This window comes from Schistocerca americana, chromosome 3 (genome assembly GCF_021461395.2).
Source record: "Schistocerca americana isolate TAMUIC-IGC-003095 chromosome 3, iqSchAmer2.1, whole genome shotgun sequence".
Taxonomy (NCBI): domain Eukaryota; kingdom Metazoa; phylum Arthropoda; class Insecta; order Orthoptera; family Acrididae; genus Schistocerca; species Schistocerca americana.
Genome location: NC_060121.1, coordinates 321857568 through 321878372, shown reverse-complemented (window position 1 = coordinate 321878372; position 20805 = coordinate 321857568). Strand labels below are relative to the sequence as shown.

Genomic DNA, 20805 nt, shown 5'->3' with positions numbered 1-20805 from the left:
CGTCTCCTACCTTCCAAACTTTACAGAAGCTCTCCTGCGAACCATGCAGAACTAGCACTCCTGAAAGAAAGGACATTGTGGAGACATGGCTTAGCCACAGCCTGGGAGATGTTTCCAGAATGAGAATTTCACTCTGGAGCGGAGTGCGCGCTGATACGAAACTTCCTGGCAGATTAAAACTGTGTGCCGGACCGAGACTCTAACTCGGGACCTTTGCCTTTCGCGGGCAAGTGCTCTACCATCTGAGCTATCCAAGCACGGCTCACGCCCCCTCTTCACAGATTTACTTCTGCCAGTAGCTCGTCTCCTACCTTCCAAACTTTACTGAAGCTCTCCTGCATACCTTGCAGAACTAGCACTCCTGAAACAGAGGATACTGCGGAGACATGGCTTAGACACAGCCTGGAGGATGTTTCCAGAATGAGAATTTCACTCTGCAGCGGACTGTGCGCTGATATTAAACTTCCTTGCGGATTAAAACTGTGTGCCGTACGGGGACTCGAACTCGGGACCTTTGCCTTTCGCGGGAAAGTGCTGTACCATCTGAGCCATCCAAGCACGACTCACGCCCCGTCCTCACAGCTTTATGTGATATGGGGTAGAGCAAAAGTCCCGAGTTCGAGTCCCCGTCCGGCACACAGTTTTAATCTGCCAGGAAGTTTCACGACGTCCAGATTATTTTGATCAGGTAGTATATTCTACGATTCCGCAAAAGATGGGAGTCACTCCTAAAAATCAGAACACGGGAAGGGGGAGAGGTTGTTAGCCTTCCCAGGAGGCGCCACAGGTAGCTGGTCTGTCCTTGGGCTGCGCTGGCTCGGCCCCTCGGCCCAGTGGCGGCACTCCGGCCGAGGTCATAGGCGGAGACGCCGCCGTTGACAATCTGGCGGTGGCGCCTTTTTGTTTGTGCGCGCGCAGCGGGGCAGGCTCACCCGCACAGCGGTCAGAGGAAGACAATGAAGGCCACCCGGGCTATTAGCGCCGACGCGGCGGCGACGGCGACGGCTGGCCGCCGCTGTAAATCGTGTCGCCGCGCCCGCAAACTGGAAGGGGTTATATTTAGCGGCGCGTGCGCGGAATACGACAGCAGCGGGTGGCGCCTCTCTGCTCCAGGAGACATCTGCGAGCGACTCGACCCAATGCCCCGGTGCCGCATGTGGCGCTGTGCAAACACAAACATACACTGAAGCGCCAAAGAAACTAGTGTAGGCATGAGTATTCAAAAACAGAGATATGTAAATAGGCAGAATACGGCGCTGCGGTTGGCAACCGCAGTTGTTAGATCGGTTACTGCTGCTACAACGTCAGGTGTTCAAAATTTAAGTGAGTTTGAACGTGGTGTTATAGTCGGCGCACGAGCGATGGGACATAGCTTCTCCGAGGTAGCGATGAAGTGGGGACTTCCCCGTACAACCAATTCACCAGTGTACCGTGAATATCAGAAATCCGGTAAAACATGAAATCTCTGCGGCCGGAAAAAGATCCTGCAAGGACGGGACCTACGGCGACTGAAGAGAACCGTTCAGCGTGATAGAAGTGAAACCCTTCCGTAAATTGCTGCAAACTTTAATTCTGGGCCATCAACATGTGAACCATTCAAGGAAACATCATCGATATGGGCTTTCGGAGCCTAAGGTCCACTTGTGTACCCTTGATGACCGCACGACAAAAAGCTGTGTACGGGTATAGAGACAACCTCACGAATCCATGGATCTTGAATGTCAGCATGGGACTGTGCAAACTGGTGGAGGCTCTATAATGGTGTGGTGCGTGTGCAGTTGGAGTAATATGGGACCCCTGATGCTTCTAGATACGACTCTGACAGATGTCACGTACATAAGCATCCTGTCTGATCAGCTACATCCATTCATATCCATTGTGCATTTCGACGGACTAGGGAAATTCTAGCAGGACAATGCGACACCCCACACGTCCAGAATTGCTACAGAGTGGCTCCAGGAACACTCGTCTGGATTTAAACGCTTCCGCTCGCCCCCAAACTCCCCAGACGCGAACATTATTGAGCATATCTGGGATGTCTTGCAACGTGCTGTTCAGAACAGATGTCCACTCCCTCGTACTCTTACGTATTTACGGACAGCCCTGCAGGATTCGTGGTGTCAATTTCCTCCAGCACTACTTCAGACATTAGTCGATTCCATACCACGTCGTGTTGTGGCACTTCTGCGTGCTCGCGGGGGACCTATGCGATATTAGGCAGGTGTACCAGTTTCTTTGGCTCTTCAGCGTACGTGTGTTAGCCGGGTATAGTATTTTAGTCGTCTCGGTCAATACCCGGCTCCAAGGGAAAGACGGGCTTTCTTCAGCCTGGAAGCTGATTGGTTGGCCTGCCCCTAATGGCTCTGAGCATTATGGGACTCAACTGCTGTGGTCATCAGTCCCCTAGAACTTAGAACTACTTAAACCTAACTAACCTAAGGACATCACACACATCCATGCCCGAGGCAGGATTCGAACCTGCGACCGTAGCAGTCGCACGGTTCCGGACTGCGCGCCTAGAACCGCGAGACCACCGCGGCCGGCGGCCTGCCCCTAATCCTCCTAAATTATTAATAGAATAAAAAATCCGCTTCAGTTGCCAGCACCTACTCATTTATTGCAAGGCCGGTTTCGAAGCCTAGGCTTCATCTTCAGATGCGACCAACTGCGAACAGGAGGAGTTACTACCATACAAGATCTGTGGTGACCGACGCACCAGAATGAGAGGTAAAGGCGTGAGAAGTAGTACATTCGCATAGTCAGTCATTGGGGATGAACCCACGTCAAATACACGCATGGGGGTGGAACAAAGACGCTAACAAAGATGGAGGGATTTGGACCAAAATGGGCTCCACTGTAAGAGCCGAAAAAGATAGCCGAAAATTTTAGGGAAACAGGGGTTGACTGGTTCGTTCTCTTACATAAGTGTGATTCACATAATCAATACAAAAAAACTATAATTGTGAGACTCAATATAAAAACATACAGGGTGACAATTTTTGAACTATATGAAAAAAACGTAAATTAGTGACAAACTACGGCGTGCACACACTTTATTCAACAAGTAAATGTCACTACAGATATTCGGATTTAGGTTATAACATGTTCGATATGTCTGCCACCAAAGGCGATTTGTGGCGCAGACGAATAGCGAAATTCTGCATGAACCGCTGAAGTGTCGGACCATCGATGCCGCCGATGACCTCCTGAACAACTGTTTAAGGATCAGCAACGGTTTGGAGGTTATTGCTTTACACATTGTCTTTAACATAGCTCCACAGAAAGAAGTCGCATATGTTCAGATCCGGAGAATATGGCGGCCAGTCAAGGGCGTGGCTGTGGTCTCTGGGTACCCCAGCGCCAGAACTCCGTCTCCATAGTGCTTCTCCAGGACAGCAAAGACTCTCCTGCAGCTGTGGAGTTGTGCTCCGTCTTGCATGAACCACATCTTATCGAAATCAGGGTCACTTTGGATAATTGGGGTGAAATCGTCTTCCAAAACCTTCAGGTGCTGTTCGGTAGTCATTGTGTCATCAAGGAATATCGCACCGGTTATTCCGTGACTCGACATTGCGGACCACACAGTCATCCACCGAGGGTGAAGAGACTTCTCGAGCGCGAAATGTGGATTCCCAGTCCCCCAAACGAGCCAATTTTGCTTATTGACGATTCCATCCAAATGAAAGTGGGCTTCGTTGCTAAACCAAACCATCCAGGCGCCTACTAATTCCCATCATGCCCCGGGGCCAACCGTGCAGTTTGAAGGTCCTGACGCAAGTTATGACGATTTTATTCCATATAATTCAATAATTGTCACCCTTTAAAAACATGAGTGTTTGTGAAAACTGCCTCCAAGTCAATGTGACAGACTTCTGCTGTCGGGTTTAAGGAACCCCACGATCTAAGTAATTCAGTATCTGTTATAACCATCGTATAGCCTGTAAACATTCTGTCATTCATATTAACAAAAACCTCAATATCCTCTACCACCAGCAGAAAGAACGTATCTCTGACACCGTTGAAGAAACAGAAATGTTGCACAGTCTGAACCAGGACCCAGAGTTTACGCTAAATCAATGAACTATACTTAAACACAAGTTTATCCTAACTGTAATTTCTTAAACATTAATTGTTGTACACTTTTATAAGTCTTCCAAGCTGAGCTGCACCTTGCTTTTTTATAAGTCACAGTCTTATTCCTGTTGCGTTTATCATTCCGATCCTGACTAAGCTTTTTATACACATCCAGAGTCCGCCAGAAAAACGTATAAGCACTTTGTCAGGCTCTATGGTGATATCGATATTGTCGTTCGATATGAGTTACGAGCGTGTTGAAGTATGGTCTTTGGCTCAATAGATGTTAGTATTTTCATCTCGATATTGAGAAAACAAGATGGCTGGAGCACGCTTGACATTCGAGCAACGAAAATGTATTGTAAAGTGGTTTTTCAAAAATTGGTTCAAATGGCTCTGAGCACTTTGGGACTCAACTGCTGAGGTCAGTAGTCCCCTGGAACATAGAACTAGTTAAACCTAACTAACCTAAGGACATCACAAACATCCATGCCCGAGGCAGGATTCAAACCTGCGACCGTAGCGGTCTTGCGGTTCCAGACTGCAGCGCCTTTAACCGCACGGCCATTTCGGCCGGCTGTGGTTTTTCAAGTTTGATACTGCCGTTGAAGTGCAACGTAATTGTAGGCGGGAGTTTGGAACAAGCCGCCAACCAGCCTAACAATTAAACGCATCATTGACAAGTTTGAATTGTATGGAACGATTTGTGATATTCACAAAGGAAGATCAAGAAGACAGCGTAAAGCTACAAGTCCTGTTTCGTCGGCTCACGTGATGGAAACGTTTGTTATTTCTCCACAGAAGTCTACTATGCAATGTGCACGTGAAGTGGGGGTTAGCAGTACAAGTGTACGAAGAATTCTGAAAGCTGCAAAGTGGAACGTTTACATTCCACGATTACTGCACGCGATTAATGATGGCGATCCTGATCGCCGAATGCAATTTTGCGAATGGTATCAGCAAGTGGTAACTGATGACGAACAATTTGTGAGGAAGGTAGTGTGGAGTGACGATGCACACTTTAAATTTAATGGAACCGTGAATCGGCATAACAGTGTGTACTGGACACCGGAAGATCCGCATGTTTATGTGGATAAAACGGTCAATCTACCAGGGGTTCATATGTGGTGTGGACTATCATGTAGGGGCTTAGTAGGGCACTTTTTCTTTGATGCTACTGTCACTGGAGAAGTGTACCTGGAAATGTTACGCACATCAATTTTGCCAGGTATATGTGTGCTTTATGGAGCTGATGAAGAGGTCTTCTATCAACAAGACGGGGCGCCACCACGCTACCACCAAGCCGTACGAGCTTTCCTAGATGAAAATTTTCCCGGGCATTGGGTTAGACAAAGAGGGCCCATTGAGTTCCCTCCACGGTCGCCAGATCTAACACCTGTGGACTTACTTGTGGGGAACTGTGAAAGTAAGTCTATCGATGTAAGCCACGCACGCTGGAGGAACTTCGCCAGGAGATTACAGCGACCTCCACTGTAACATTGACTGATGTAGTTGCGGCGACCGCTCGTCGTTCTGTTATGTGTAAAGCCGCCAACGCTGAACATTCTGAACATCTAAAGTAACCATGTGCTAAACTGAAGGTTGTACAACATGTGTGATCAATTATTAAATGTAAAATAAACACATAAGTAATACTTTTCGTAAAAAGTGCGAATACATTTTTTCTGGAGAACTCTGTACTTTTGCTTTGGCTCTTGAAAATGAGATTGTACACGATTTTCGTGGTCTTATTGCTCAATTTTTAGATATAATTTTGTTTACTATTTGTGGCCCACGTTTTATTTGTATTTTTATCTTTTATCTTTCTGTTCTGAAGCACTCTGTCACGTTGATCTGTGGGCAGTTTTCCCAAGCACTCATGTTTATATGTTATTATATTTATTATTATAATTGTAGTTGGTTTCGTACTAATCATATGAACCGCACTTATGTAAGCGGAAGAACCAATTAGCCTCTGTTTCGCGTACTTTTTCGGCTATCTATTTCGGCTCCCCCACACTTACTTGTTTATTTATTTATCATCAAGTTCATTATTTTCCACATCTCTCCCTCTATATATTAGCGTGTTTGTTCCAGTCCCATGCGTTTGTTTGACCTGGGTGTCGCCCCCATCTCCCCCCCCCCCCCAATGACTAACTGGCCCGACCTCCACACATTTATGTTTTAAAAATGGTTCAAATGGCTCTAAGTACTATGGGACTTAACATCTGAGGTCATCAGTCCCCTAGACTTAGAACTACTTACACCTAACTAACATAAGGGCATCACACATATCTATGCCCGAGGTAGGATTCGAACCTGCGACCGGAGCAGCAGCGCGGTTCCGAACTGAAGCGCCTAGAACCGCTCTGTCACAGCGACCGGCATTTGTGTTTCCACAATGATGCGAATACGCCACTATTCATGGCTTTACTTTTCATTTTGCTATGTCAACCCAACAGCCTTTTTACACTAGTAGCTCCTTCTCTTGATCGCAGTTGGTGGCACCGGAAGAGGAATCTTTACGCTTCGAAACCGGTCGTACAATAAATGAGAAAAACCAGCAGCTAAAGCTGATTTTTTCTATTAATATGTCCCTCAGTTGCGGATGTTTCGCCTGATCAAATATTTCCTCCTGAATGGAATTGGGTCGGAGGCTACATGGTGGGCTTTCAGGGGATGTAATTTCCCCTGACAGAGGGTATCTCCAACATCCGCGGCAGAAGAATTTCTTAGTAGGTAATACTTCAGGAAATCTGTGGAAAGGAGCAGAGAACGTCCAATGAAAATACTTGTATTCTGCTCCTTATTCTGATCGGCTGAAAAGGTTACATGTTAAATAACTTCGCAGAGTGACTGGGAGTTTGTGAAATCGAGGAGTCCGTCTGTAGCCCTCCTCGAATGGGGAAGTTAAGTGTCCTCTGGGACGGATGTGGTGTTTCGTAGTGTAAATCAGGAGTCGAGAGTAGGTCATCCTTTGAGATGATCTTGGGTATTAAGAGGCCGCCTCAGCTGTATTTGAATTTTTCTATCATCTGATCACAACCGGTTTCGTGTCAATGAAAACCACATCCCCAGTGACATGTAATCAAGTCACACGAGCTAAGTAACTCGGCTAGTCCAAATTAATAAACCGCTAACGTCACGAAATCAAAATCAGTCAGAAGTAAGGATCCAAGACCAAAATGGTCGGTGGAGCCACAACTCCAGTCTATGCGCACTTCCGGAACACGGGACGCTAAAAGTCAGGGCCGAGACCAAGAATCACGATCTAGTAACACACTATACAAACTATCGTCATAGTTCAGGTGACAAACTTCTCCCACTGGCTGCAGAGATCATTTAGAGTGACATAAAACAGTTCTCTCTCCACTAGACACAAAACATCGTAGACATACAAATACAGAGCTGTAACAAATCTACGAAATATACTCAATGCGCAGAACACTCTGCCTTACATTCTTCCTAACTTCTAACTCTGGTCGTATACTCTATAGACAAAGACGTTTGGGCTAAGAGTTGTTCTGATAATGCCTGATGGGGGACTTGCTTTTAAACATCTCACAAATTATTAGATCAGGTGAGGCATGAGACTTGCTAAGTTTAGATAAGTATGTTTCATGCTAAACTCCTAATTTTTTTTAAATTTACGAACAGTTCATTTAAATGAAACTTTACTGTTTATTTTATCCTAACAGACGTTCAGAAGGGGACGAGCGTTTTTTATATCTCACTACTACATGTTCACGTATCATTATAGTTTACGCTAACTGCCATAGCAGATGATTAATTTATTTTCTAAGCACATAGGCTTATTAAGTATTCGTACACGCGACAATTCAAATTCTGTCTTAGTTGCTCACGTACTATTGTACGAAAACGTCATTTAACCGAAAAAATGATTTAACTTACAAACATAGGTTTCCGTGGCCATTGTCACAACCAATAAAATTCTTCTGGACCGTATTGTCAATAAGTAAAGCTACTGACGTTTCGGTCATCGCTGCAAATGACCTTCTTCAGGGTAAATAAAACCACCCTGAGGAAGGTCACTTGCAACAGTGACCGAAACGTTGGTTTTACAAATTGACAATGCGGTCAAAAACACAGAAGAGTTTTAATGACAATAATTTGACTTGGTTCTCGTTTATAGGATGTTTTTACTTACCTTGAAGAAGATCACTTGCAACGATACCCGAAACGTCGGTTTTACATATTGACAATGCGGTTAAAAACACAGAATAATTTTATTGAAATTGATTTGACTTGTTTCTCGTTTATTGAATGTCTAGATACGAAGGTTGTTCAGAATGTAAGTTCCGATCGGTCGCGAAATGGAAACCACAGGGAAAATCCGGTAAAGCCTTGCACAGATGTGTTGGACAGTGTCTCTAGTATGCTCGTCGATCGTGTCGCGTCGCTCTTTTCAGTTTTGAGTGAACAGTGAGCATGTAAAGATGCGTAGGGAATAGCGTCTCCCGCCAAGTATGAGGGCCTGGTTAGAGATTTCGCCTGTGTCATGCAGTCCACATAACACAACTGTCGAGCAGTTCCTTCTTCACGCCAATTCTCGGCCGCACACTGCAGGGGCAACGAAGACGCTCCTGCAGCTTTTCCGATTAGAAGTGTTTGATCACCCACAATACAGTCCGTAATTGGCTCCCCCTGAGTCTCTTCTCTGCTCACAAGAACCGCTGGCTATGAAGACAAAATTTTTCCACAGACAACGAGCTGCAAACGAGTGAAGATAACTGGCCGAAAGCACAGGCGGTTGCTTTCTATGACAAGGATATTGGATAGCTGATACAATACCACGACAAAACTCGAAGTTGGAGCGGCGACTAAGTAGAGAAATAGGTGGAAGGTGTACCTAAGTGCTGCAAATAAAACGTTCCTGGTTTTCACTGTGGTTTCGATTTCGCGACCGATCGGAACTTACTTTCTGGACAACCTTCGTATATTACTCCGTCTTTGCTTCCAGTCGATTTGCCAGTCAGGAGAACAGATCTTTCCTCTGCTGTCCAGCATCACCTGTTGTATTACATTCATGGTTGTTTTATCTGTCGTGTAGAGTAGGCAGAGACACTAATGGCCCATTCACTTCACAAAGAACCGGAACCTATGAGACATCTTTTATTCCATTTTATTGCAGCAGCATACGCTGACAGTGGAAAGGTGAATATATCAGTTGCGGTACTTGTAGGAACGACATTAATTGAAAATCACTGCGCATAGAAATCACAAAGAAACAAAGAATATCTTGCGAGTATACAAATTGTTTACAATGTATTCGACTGCATGCCGTGACATTGCCTGTTAAGAGTTACACTCACCAGTCAACCATTATGACCATTTCTTAAGTGTGTCGACCAGCTTTGGAACGCAATGTAGCAGCGATTCTGCATAGCAGGGATCCGACAAATATTTGGAAGGTCCTCGAAGTTACGTGGCTTCAGGTGTCTACGCACGGGTCACGCGATTCCCCTAAATAACGGCTCGGCGAATTGCACCCGTTCGACTGGATAATGGAATATCCATACACGAACATCGACTTGATGTAACCAGAAAATGCATTCATCCGACCAACCGATACGTTCCCATCGATCCGCGGAGCAATTTTCGATGATCGCAATTGACGACGCACTTGTGTCAACATGGGAACATGTAGGAGTTGTCAGCTGGGGTGGAGCCTCATGTTCAACACTTTGCACTGAAAGGTGTACTCCTAAATACTTGTGCCTGCTCCAGCATTGTACCCTGTCATCATATCCACCACATCCAGCTTTAAGGGGGGAAGTTGATGAAACACACACACTATTTCAAAAATGCACCAAATCCACAGTTTTGGAGATATGGCAATGAAATTTTGTACCCCACTTTACATGAAAGTAACACATTTACATATACAGTCCATGATTAGATACATTCAACTCTTTTTTAATGAAATTTGAAGTATTATTTTCAAAAAGTATTATATGTTCCTTTTTGTCAGAGAATATTCAAGACATTTCTACAAAAATTTCTCTGTTTCATCTCTTTATATGTTGTAAGCTTCTCTCATTCTCTCATGAGGTTTTTGGAACAGGTGAAATAGGAGAATTTTCATAATTTTGTAATTATAATTCCACAAATACAATTTTAAATTCATGCAAAATTCCAAGCACTTTGTCCCATATCTCAGCTTGCAATCAGAACTTCAAAATTTTCTCTTGAAACAACGTTTATTAGGTTTACAAAAATATGTGTACAAAATTTCATACTTCTAGCATTCATAGAATCTGAAGAAAAGGTACATAAACTTTAAAAAACAAACTTTTCAGGAAACGCAATTTAAAGTTCAACTAACATTTTACCTTATGTCACTTCTTCAGAAGGCACCACATTTTTACTCTGGGTCATCTTTCCCTTCAAGGCTTCTCTTCTGGTTTCTTGTTGTCTGTCTTCTTTCCTTTACCACGTCTTCAAATGCCTTTTCAGCTGCAGAGACGCGCTGTAAATCTATTTTTCTCAGGATGTCTCGAGTAAAATTTCCTATCTTGAAGTCCATTCTTTCTAATACTTTCATCCTCCCGACGTTCCTATCATGAAATATAATAACTGCATCATAACTGAATGAAGAAAGAATCGAACACTAGCATAAATCTCCGTCAGTATCACAAGGCAAAAGAAGAATTGCTTCTTCATAAATGATGCAGCTAGTTTGTTATTGTTTATAAGATACGGAACAGAGTCAAAGATTATCTATAAAACCAAAGAGTATGTATCACGGCCTTCTAGATGCATCCCGCATACGTTTGGTTGAAAGTAATACACAGAATCGTTGTTCACTGAGCTGGTATTGAAGTGCTGCTTCAAAAGGTGGGGGTGGTAGGGAGGCCGCGTTACACTTTTTATTAATTTTCAGGCGCTTCGGATGCGATTTCAACATTGAAATTTTTCGAACTTATTGTCCATGAGTTGTACTAACAAATAAAAAATAAATCGAAAGGACAGTTTTAGTCAATTTTATCAACGTCCCCGCTTAAGGAGAGCTCCAACATCTCGTCGCCCGCTCGTGATTTCATCATCCTTCAACCACTTCCCATAGACGCTCAAGAAAGTAACACACGAATAGCCTTCCATCTTCACTGTTTTAGAGATTTCAGTTCCCATCCAACACGTCGTAATGATTCGCCCTTTGTCAGAATCGCTAATGTCCGTGGATTTCCCCGTTTGTTTATCGTTGGTCGAATGATTCCGCATTCGTCTCTACTCTGCTTATAGAGGGTGTTTCCGTAAGAGCGTGGAAAAATTTAACAGGACATAGACGATGCTCCACTGAACAATTTGAGGTGGAGAACCTGGGATCGGAAAAGCCAGCTTAAGCAGATAACAGAAATAAAATCACATTACTGTGTACTTTTTTATTTACATTAGTGACAGTGAACTGCAAATAACACCTCTGACACAGTGAACATACACCATCTTACCAAATGTGCTGAAACTGATGGCCATGAACCTCGACGCAAGCATGACATCGGCGAACAAGATTCTGACGCACCCTGACAAATATCCCTGGCGTGTTTCGAATCACATCACAGGCATCTACAATTCTGGTAACTAATTCCATCTCCGTACCCACTGGGGTGTCATACACAAGTGACTTTAGATATCCCCACAGTAAATAATCTAGGGATTTCAGGTAAGGTGACCCCGCAGTCCATGGGATAGGACCTCCTCTTCCAATCCAGCGACCAGGAAATGCAGGACTGAGATGGTTGCGGACATCCACATGCGGCAGTGCACCGTCATGTTGTATCCACATCCTCTCACGAACAGCCAAGGGCACGTTCTCCAACAACTCTGGTAGAACTCTTTGCACGAACCTGAAGTACATGTGGCCATTCAGACTTTCTACACTCATCCTCATAAATTAAGGATAATTGCAGAATGTGGTGCCACACAACATGGCACCACACAAAACTGGCGCTAGTAGCATAGGCACATAGGGAACACACACGACACAGATCTGTAAGTCCACGGTATTGGTGATAAGTTGAGAAAACCGTCCCGAAACACATGTGCTACAAAACGCCACTGTTTCCTGCGCATGTACCCCGACATCAATATGGGATATGGTCACCATGCACACGTACAGAGGCCGCACAACGGGCTGGCATACTCTGGATCAGGTTCTGTTCCAAGGTACTCCTCCAGGATGGTAGCACGGTGAGGCCGTGCGTTATCATCCATCAGAAGGAAGGTGGGACCCACTGCACCCCTGAGAAGGCTGACATAGTGGTGCAAAATGACGTCCCGGTACACCTGACCTGTTGCAGTTTCTCTGTCAAAGACATGCAGAGGTGTACGTACACCAATCATAATCCCACCTCACACCATCAAACCACGACCTCCATACAGGCCTCTTTCAGGTACATCAAGGGGTTGGTTCACACCAGACGAAAACCCGGCGAAAATCACTGTTCAGACTATATCTGGACTCGTCCGTGAACATAACCTGGGACCAATGTACCGTGTTCTTGACACCAGGCTTTAAGGTCTCGGGGAATGCACCCTGCAGGTCTCCGGGCGAATAAGCCATGTCTGTTCAGTCGTCTGTAGACAGTGTGTCTGGAGACAGCTGTTCTAGTGGCTGCGGTAAGGTCCCGAGCAAGGCTACCTGCAGTACTCCATGGCCGTCTGCGGGCACTGATGGTGAGATACTGGTCTTCTTGTGGTGTTGTACACTGTGGACGTCCCGTACTGTAGCGCCTGGACACGTTTCTTGTCTGCTGGAATCGTTGCCATAATCTTGAGATCACACTTTGTGGCACACGGAGGGCCCGTGTTACGACCTGCTGTGTTTGACCAACCTCCAGTCGCCCTAGTATTCTACCCCTCATAACGTCATCAATATGTGTTCTCTGAGCCATTTTCAACACACAGTCACCATTAGCACGTCTGGAAACATCTGCACACTTACTCGCTGCACCTTACTCTGACATGCACCAACATACCTCTGCGTATGTGGACTGTTGCCAGCGCCACCGTGCGACGACATCAGGTCAAATGCACCACATGGTCATATCCCGAGGTGATTTAAATCTGCAAACCGCCCACCAGAGCGTTGTTTCACCGTGTATCAGCATTATTCTTAATTTATGAGCATGAATGTAGTAATCAGGCTCGTTCTCCTTGTTCCCTTGCACTAAATAAAGAATGTACATGTAAAAAAACAGTACAGTACGTATAAACTTTTACGCATGTTAGTTGTAAATAAGGTGGAAAACAGTAATGCCAGACCAAGCGGTAGACAAGTTTACTTCCATATATTCTTAATCTGGCTTCTTCGATCCCAGATTCCATGTTTCAGATTGTTCAGTGGAGGATTCTGTATGTCCTGTTACATCTTTGCACGCTCTTATGGAAACATCCTGTAAACCTCCCGCAGCTATGTACTTCGCGCGCACTCGCAATTGTGTGTGTGCGTGTGTGTGTGTGTGTGTGTGTGTGTGTGTGTACGTGTGTACGCGAATGGTTGGGTGGGTGGGTGGATGGATGGGTGGGTGGGTGTGTTAAAATGTGTAGGTAAAAAACTCCTATATCTAGATGGTTAAAACTTCTTTATTGATTACTAGCACGAGCTCGCTGACGAGCCATCTTCACATCAATAAAAAGTATTACTTAATTCAGTGTGTATCAGCCACCAGGAATTACCCATCGTTATAACCTGTTAAGATGAATCGCTCTTATCGTCATGTACAAACTAAAGTAGGTCGTCATGTTGACATATTTCTGAAACTTGCGAAGTTTTGACTCTCTCTGATGGGCTCAAATGCCTCTGAGCACTATGGGGCTCAACATCTGAAGTCATCAGTCCCCTAGAACTTAGAACTATTTAAACCTAACTAACCTAAGGACATCATACACATCCATGCCCGAGGCAGGATTCGAACCTGCGACCGTAGCGGTCACGCGGTTCCAATCTGAAGCGCCTAGAACCGCACGACCACATCGGCCGGCTGTTTGATGGGATAATACAAAATGGTTCAAATGGCTCTGAGCACTATGGGACTCAACTGCTGAGGTCATTAGTCCCCTAGAACTTAGAACTACTTAAACCTAACTAACCTAAGGACATCACACACATCCATGCCCGAGGCAGGAGTCGAACCTACGACCATAGCGGTCTCGCGGTTCCAGACTGCAGCGCCAGAACCGCGCGGCCACTTCGGCCGGCTATGATGGGATAATACTTCTAAGGTACGCATATGTATTACAAGCACAACATAGAAATTCCAATAATGTTTGTCAGTATTTGAAATAATGAATCGTGGTAATGGAATCGTATCTCTTCGAAAACGTCGTGTTTTTCAACATAATAAAATCACACATTTGGACAGCTGATGCGTCATAGTGTCCCTTCTGGAAAAATTATTGTTGTATGTCAGTAAAGAATCGCTGCTAAATATTTTGAAAACAAATGTATTCTAGCGAGTTCTTGTAGTCATGTTGACAAATTTATTTAGACATTAATTTAACTACTACACGATTTACTTGCCGAAAGTGCTATTTTTCACGCCTCTTCAGGTCCCTCTGGAATTGTGAAAGGAAACTTGACACTTCCAGTTTGAGGTCCTGCAAGCCTTTTCGAGACACGGAGACCAACCAACTCCGCGGCAGCAGGAAAGCACGAGTGGCGCGGCGCGCTGATGCAACGTTAGTCCGCCGTGAGTTACCGATGTATACAAAACCGGCGGTTGGGACACCAGGGAAAGGGTTTGCGTAAAGTGCGAATAGCAGCGCGGGCGATGACAGCCGCGACAAAATGCGTGGCGCGCTAGCTGCGGAACGAACGGAGCGCAGGAAATGTCGGCGTGTGAGAAATGGAAATGTGCCGCTGGGACGTAAGGGGTTGCGGGTCTCAGAACCGGTCTGAAGACCGCTGCCGCTGCATGGATGCACAGGGAAAGCTGCTTGTGGCACTGCATCCCTTTATGTACAAGTGGCGTTCAATAAGTAGTGCAACACAATTTTTCCGAAAGCAGGTCGGTTTTATTCAGGGTTCCAAATCACCATATTATTCCCCACTCTTTTGACTGCGCAATCCCATTTTTCATCATAGTCTCCGTCCAATGCGGCGGCCTTACGCGACCTTACTGAGGGCCTAAATGATCACCTGGTATCGCTCTTCTGGTCGACGTCGGCACCAACGTCTTGTTGCATCATAACCTCCCCATCATCCATGTACTGCTTCGTAACGCCTCGTCATGCGCAAGCAATTCCCCCACAGATGGCTCTTCGTTGCTCTTTATGGTCATACGTAAAATCTATGAACGCTACAAATAATTCAGTACCTTCTCTTGCTCAAAAATGGTTCAAATGGCTCTGAGCACTATGGAACTTAACTTCTGAGGTCATCAGTCCCATAGAACTTAGAACTACTTAAACCTAACTAACCTAAGGACATAACATACATCCATGCCCGAGGCAGGATTCGAACCTGCGAGCGTAGCGGTCACGTGGTTCAAGACTGTAGCGCCTAGAACCTCTCGGTCACTCCGGCCGGCTCTCTTGCTCACAGTATGGGTAATGTAACGGATGATGATAAACAGAAGGCCGAAATTCTAAACCTAGCTTTCAAAAACTCGTTTACGGTAGTGAACTGCAGCACCATTCCCCCCTTTCAATTGTCGAACAAACGCTAGGATGGCTGACATAGTGTTTAGTGTATCTGGGATTGTACAACAGTTAAGATCCTTAGACGCCAGGAAGGCATCTGGCCCACACGGTATTCCCGTAAGATTATATGCTGACCATTCTACAAATACAGCACAATTCTTATCCATCATCTGTCAGAGATGTCCGCCCCCGTTAGCTGAGTGGTCAGCGCGACAGAATGTCAATGCTAAGGGCCCGGGTTCGATTCCCAGCTGGGTCAGAGATTTTCTCCGCTCAGGGACTGGCTGTTGTGTTGTCCTAATCATCATCATTTCATCCCCATCGGCGCGCAAGTCGCTTAATTGATGTCAAATCGAAAGACTTGCACCAGCCGAACGGTCTACCTGACGGGAGGCCCTAGTCACACAACAGAGATCATTGGAACAGCGGAAAGTTCCATGGGACTGGAAGAAGGCCCCGGTCATAACAACCTATAAACAGGGGAGAAAATCGGATGCATATAATTACCGGTCAATTTCACTGACATCGATTTGTTGTAGAATCATGGAACATATTTTGTATTCCGACATAACGACATTTCTAGACTCTGAGAAGCTCATCTGCCGAAACCAGCGCGGTTTTAGGAAACAGCGGTCATGCGAGACACACCTGGCCCTTTTTGTTCATGATACGCAGCAGGCTCTAGATATAGTCTCCCAGGATGATGCAATACTTCCCGACTTTCGAAAGGCGTTCGACTCAGTTGCGCACTGTCGCTTGCTCCAAAAAGTGCGCGCTTGCGGTCTATCCGATGACCTATGCGGTTGGATAGAAATTTTTCTAACAGACAGAGAGCAGTATGTCGTCCTGAATGGGGTGACTTCAACATAAACAAGCGTAACTTCAAGTGTGCCCCACGGCAGCATAATAGGTCCGCTGCTTTTTACGATTTACATAAACGAACTGGTTGATGGTATTGACAGCCGCATTAGATTGTTTGCCGATGATGCTGTAGTCTACAGGAAAGTAGTATCACACGGAAGCTGTGAACAAATCAATGAGGATTTGCAGAAAATAAATGCATGGTGTAATGACTGGCAGTTATCTCTCAATATTAGCAAGTGTAACCTACTGCGTATAAAAAGGCGAAAATCCCCATTAATGTATGAGTACAAAATAAATGCCCAGTCTTTGGAAGCGGTAACATCCGTCAAGTATCTGGGTGTGGGCATTTGAAATGATCTCAAATGGAATGATCAGATTACACAAGTAACGGGCAAGGCGAACTCTATATTGCGGTTTACTGGTAGAATCCTGAAGCGATGCAGTCCTTCAACAAAGGAAATTGCTTACAATGCATTAGTTTCTCCAGTCTTAGAGTATTGTTCGTCTGTATGGGACCCTTACCAGTCAAGTCTCATTCAAGATATTGACAAGGTCCAAAGATGAGTAGCAAGATTCGTGACTGGTACATTTAGCCATCGCGAGAGCGTTACAAATCTCATAGAAAGTTTGAAGTGGGACACACTTGCAGTTAGACGATGCACTAAACGGAAGGGGCTGCTCACTAAATACCGAAATCCGATCTTCGCTGAGGATGTAGAGCATATATTATCATCACCAACTTTCAAATCGCACAATGATCACCATTCCAAAGATAAGGGAAATTAGAGCGCGTACTGAGGCGTTCAGACAGTCGTTTTTCACTAGTGCAATCCGCGAGAGGAAAGATGGGGGTAAATATGACTTTGGTGGAGTAGACGGTCTTCTTTTAGGTAGCGAGGAACCCAGTGGGCCGGCCGGGGTGGCCAAGCGGTTCTAGGCGCTACAATCTGGAACCACGCGACCGCTACAGTCGCAGGTTCGAATCCTGCCCCGGGCATGGATGTGTGTGATGTCCTTAGGTTAGTTATGTTTAAGCAGTTGTAAGTTCTAGGGGACTGATGACCATAGATGTTAAGTCCCATAGTGCTCAGAGCCATTGGAACCATTTTTGAACCTCAGACGTTAAGTCCCATAGTGCTCAGAGCCATTTGAAACATTTTTGAACCCAGTGGACACACACCTTTGAGTATCCCAGCTGGTGGAGAATATGTCAGCACTACTAACAGAGACGCCCAGTCGAGCAGCTAGGTGTTCGATTATGATCCGTCGATCACCTCAAATGAAAGTGAAATTACAGTGAAATCCAGACCTTTAACTGCGTACAGGCGCTGATAAATATCAATGAGGACAGTTGAAAATGTGTATCCCATCGGGACTCGAACCCGAGATCTCCTGCTGCATACAGAGACGTCGTATCCGACTAAGCCACCGAGGACACAGAGGATAGTGCGGCTGCAGGGACTTACCTGTGGCACGCTCCCCGTGAGACCCACACATCCAACTACTGTTCACACACTGCCCACTATACTCATTACTCGCGGCAGTCAATCTACCGATTCCCGTAAGAGATCGGGCAATGCGAGTGCATCCGCACTGAAGAAGACCATTGGCCGGTAAGCCTTGTGAAGATGGTGTCTGTTCTTCTCGGACATGTATATTGGGATGCTTTGGTTTGCCGCCAGAAGAAACGCAGTGACAGCTCTCTGGAACGTACCTCCGTCACAAGCGTCATTTTGAATGATATACAGGACGAGTCAAAAGTCCTTGGACACCTTCATAAGTTGGAAGATAGAAGGTAAAATTGAAATGTGATGATGGGAACATAGGTTTGATGTGGGGCCGCAACTTTTGGAGTGAATGTCATTCATGGCCGCCATCTTGAAATCCGCCATTTTGGATTCAAGACATTTTTTTTTTTTAATGGGAAGGGGGGTGTATGACACATCATATAACACTCGCTTGAGCTCTGGAATTTAGTGGTGTAATTTGGTTTTGTCTACCGTGTACAGTTTAGAGGTTATTCATGTTCAGAGTTGGGAAATTACCATCCTACCAACTGCTACAACATATGTTCTACATGTTGTCCATCCCGAGACATGAGTCGGTATCAAGGTAACTTTGAACAATAATAACTTCTAAACTGTACAAGATAGACAAAAACAAATCACATCACTCAATTCCAGAGCTCAAGCGAGTGTTATTTGATGTGTCATTGTGTCATACACCTACCTTCCCATTAAAAAAAAAAAAAAAAAAAAAAAAAAGACTTGAATCCAAACTGGGGGATTTCAAGATGGCGGCCATGAATGACATTCACTCCAAAAGTTGCAGCCCCACCTCAAACCTATGTTCCCATCATCACATTTCAATTTTCCCTTTAATCTTCCAACTTATGAAGGTGTCCAAGGACTTTTGACTCGCCCTGAATATAAAGCCGCCATATATCGGAACTTCATGTAACTATAGGGGCTTAAGAGCGAATATTCCACGACGTCCCACAGCAAATTACTCTTTTTTTTTCTAGTCGAAACTGGATGGGGAAAGAAAAGTGTTGTCTTACTTACCGAACGACCACCGTACTTTTAAAAATGGCTGTACTCTGCAACATGCTATTGCAACTGTCGTCTTCCGCGCTGCAGTGTGCTTTCGTCTGTTGATGAAGATCGCAAGGCATGTTATCAAAATTCATGACGACCCATTCTTGTGTAAGATCTGAGATAAAAGCGCAGCCGAGCCGCGTGGAGTGGCCGCGAGGTTTGCGGCGCCATGCACGGATTGCACGGCCCCTCCCGCCGGAGGTTCGAGTCCTCCCTCGGGCACGGTTAGTGTGTTTTGTTCATAGCATAAGTTAGTTTAAGTAGTGTGTAAATGTAGGGACCGATGACCTCAGCAGTCTGGTCCCTTAGGAAATCACACACATTTGAACATTTTTTTGAAACGTGCAACCACAATCACAAATCGTGTTGTTGGCGCGGAACGTCTTTCAGATCTGTACTAGATGTTGTTGCAGTCTTCAGTCGACAATTAGTTCGATGCAGCTCTCCACCCTAGTTTCTCTTTGGCAAGTTTCTTCATCTCTAATTGTTTCCGTCTGAACCTGATAATCGTATTCAAGCCTTAGTCCCCCTTTACAATTTTGAGACCCCGCACTTACCTCCATCACGAAGTTAACTATTCCTTGACAACTCACGATGTTGCCTACCGACCTACTCCTTCTTTTAGACAAGCTGTGGCAGCTATCTGCTACCCTATTCGATCCGGTATCCGTTCATTAGTTGCTCGATCATTCCACTTAATTTTCAGCACATTTCTGTAGGAAAACATTTCGAAATGTTGCCTGTATTGGTTATCTATGGCGTTTCCCTTCTATACAACGCTGCACTCCAAACAGATAATTTTAAGAAAATGTTTTCTAACACTTAAATTTAATCAACGTGTTAACGCATTTCTTTTAATCTCTGAAAAAAATTCATGTTACGTCCAGTCTTCGTGTTATATTACGAGGGTCACTCCAAAAGAAATGCACACTGTTGTTGTTGTTGTTGTGGTCTTCAGTCCTGAGACTGGTTTGATGCAGCTCTCCATGCTACTCTATCCTGTGCAAGCCTCTTCATCTCCCAGTACCTACTGCAACCTACATCCTTCTGAATCTGCTTAGTGTATTCAACTCTTGGTCTCCCCCTACGATTTTTACCCTCCACGCTGCTCTCCAATACTAAATTGGTGATCCCTTGATGCCTCAGAACATGTCCTACCAACCGATCCCTTCTTCTGGTCAAGTTGTGCCACAAACTCCTCTTCTCCCCAATCCTATTCAGTACCTCCTCATTAGTTACGTGATCTACCCATCTAATCTTCAGCATTCTTCTGTAGCACCACATTTCGAAAGCTTCTATTCTCTTCTTGTCCAAACTATTTACCGTCCATGTTTCACTTCCATACATGGCTACACTCCATACAAATACTTTCAGAAATGACTTCCTGACACTTAAATCAATACTCGATGTTAACAAATTTCTCTTCTTCAGAAACGCTTTCCTTGCCATTGCCAGTCTACATTTTATATCCTCTCTACTTCGACCATCATCAGTTATTTTGCTCCCCAAATAGCAAAACTCCTTTACTACTTTAAGTGTCTCATTTCCTAATCTAATTCCCTCAACATCACCCGACTTAATTCGACTACATTCCATTATCCTCGTTTTG

The 20805-nt window shown here is 45.0% G+C and overlaps 1 protein-coding gene across 1 annotated transcript in view; it reads left to right on the top strand.

Moving 5' to 3' along the window:
• Positions 1 to 20805, top strand: part of LOC124606054 (serine/threonine-protein kinase WNK4-like) — a 455574-nt gene that overhangs the window by 276925 nt on the left and 157844 nt on the right. The window lies entirely within an intron of this gene.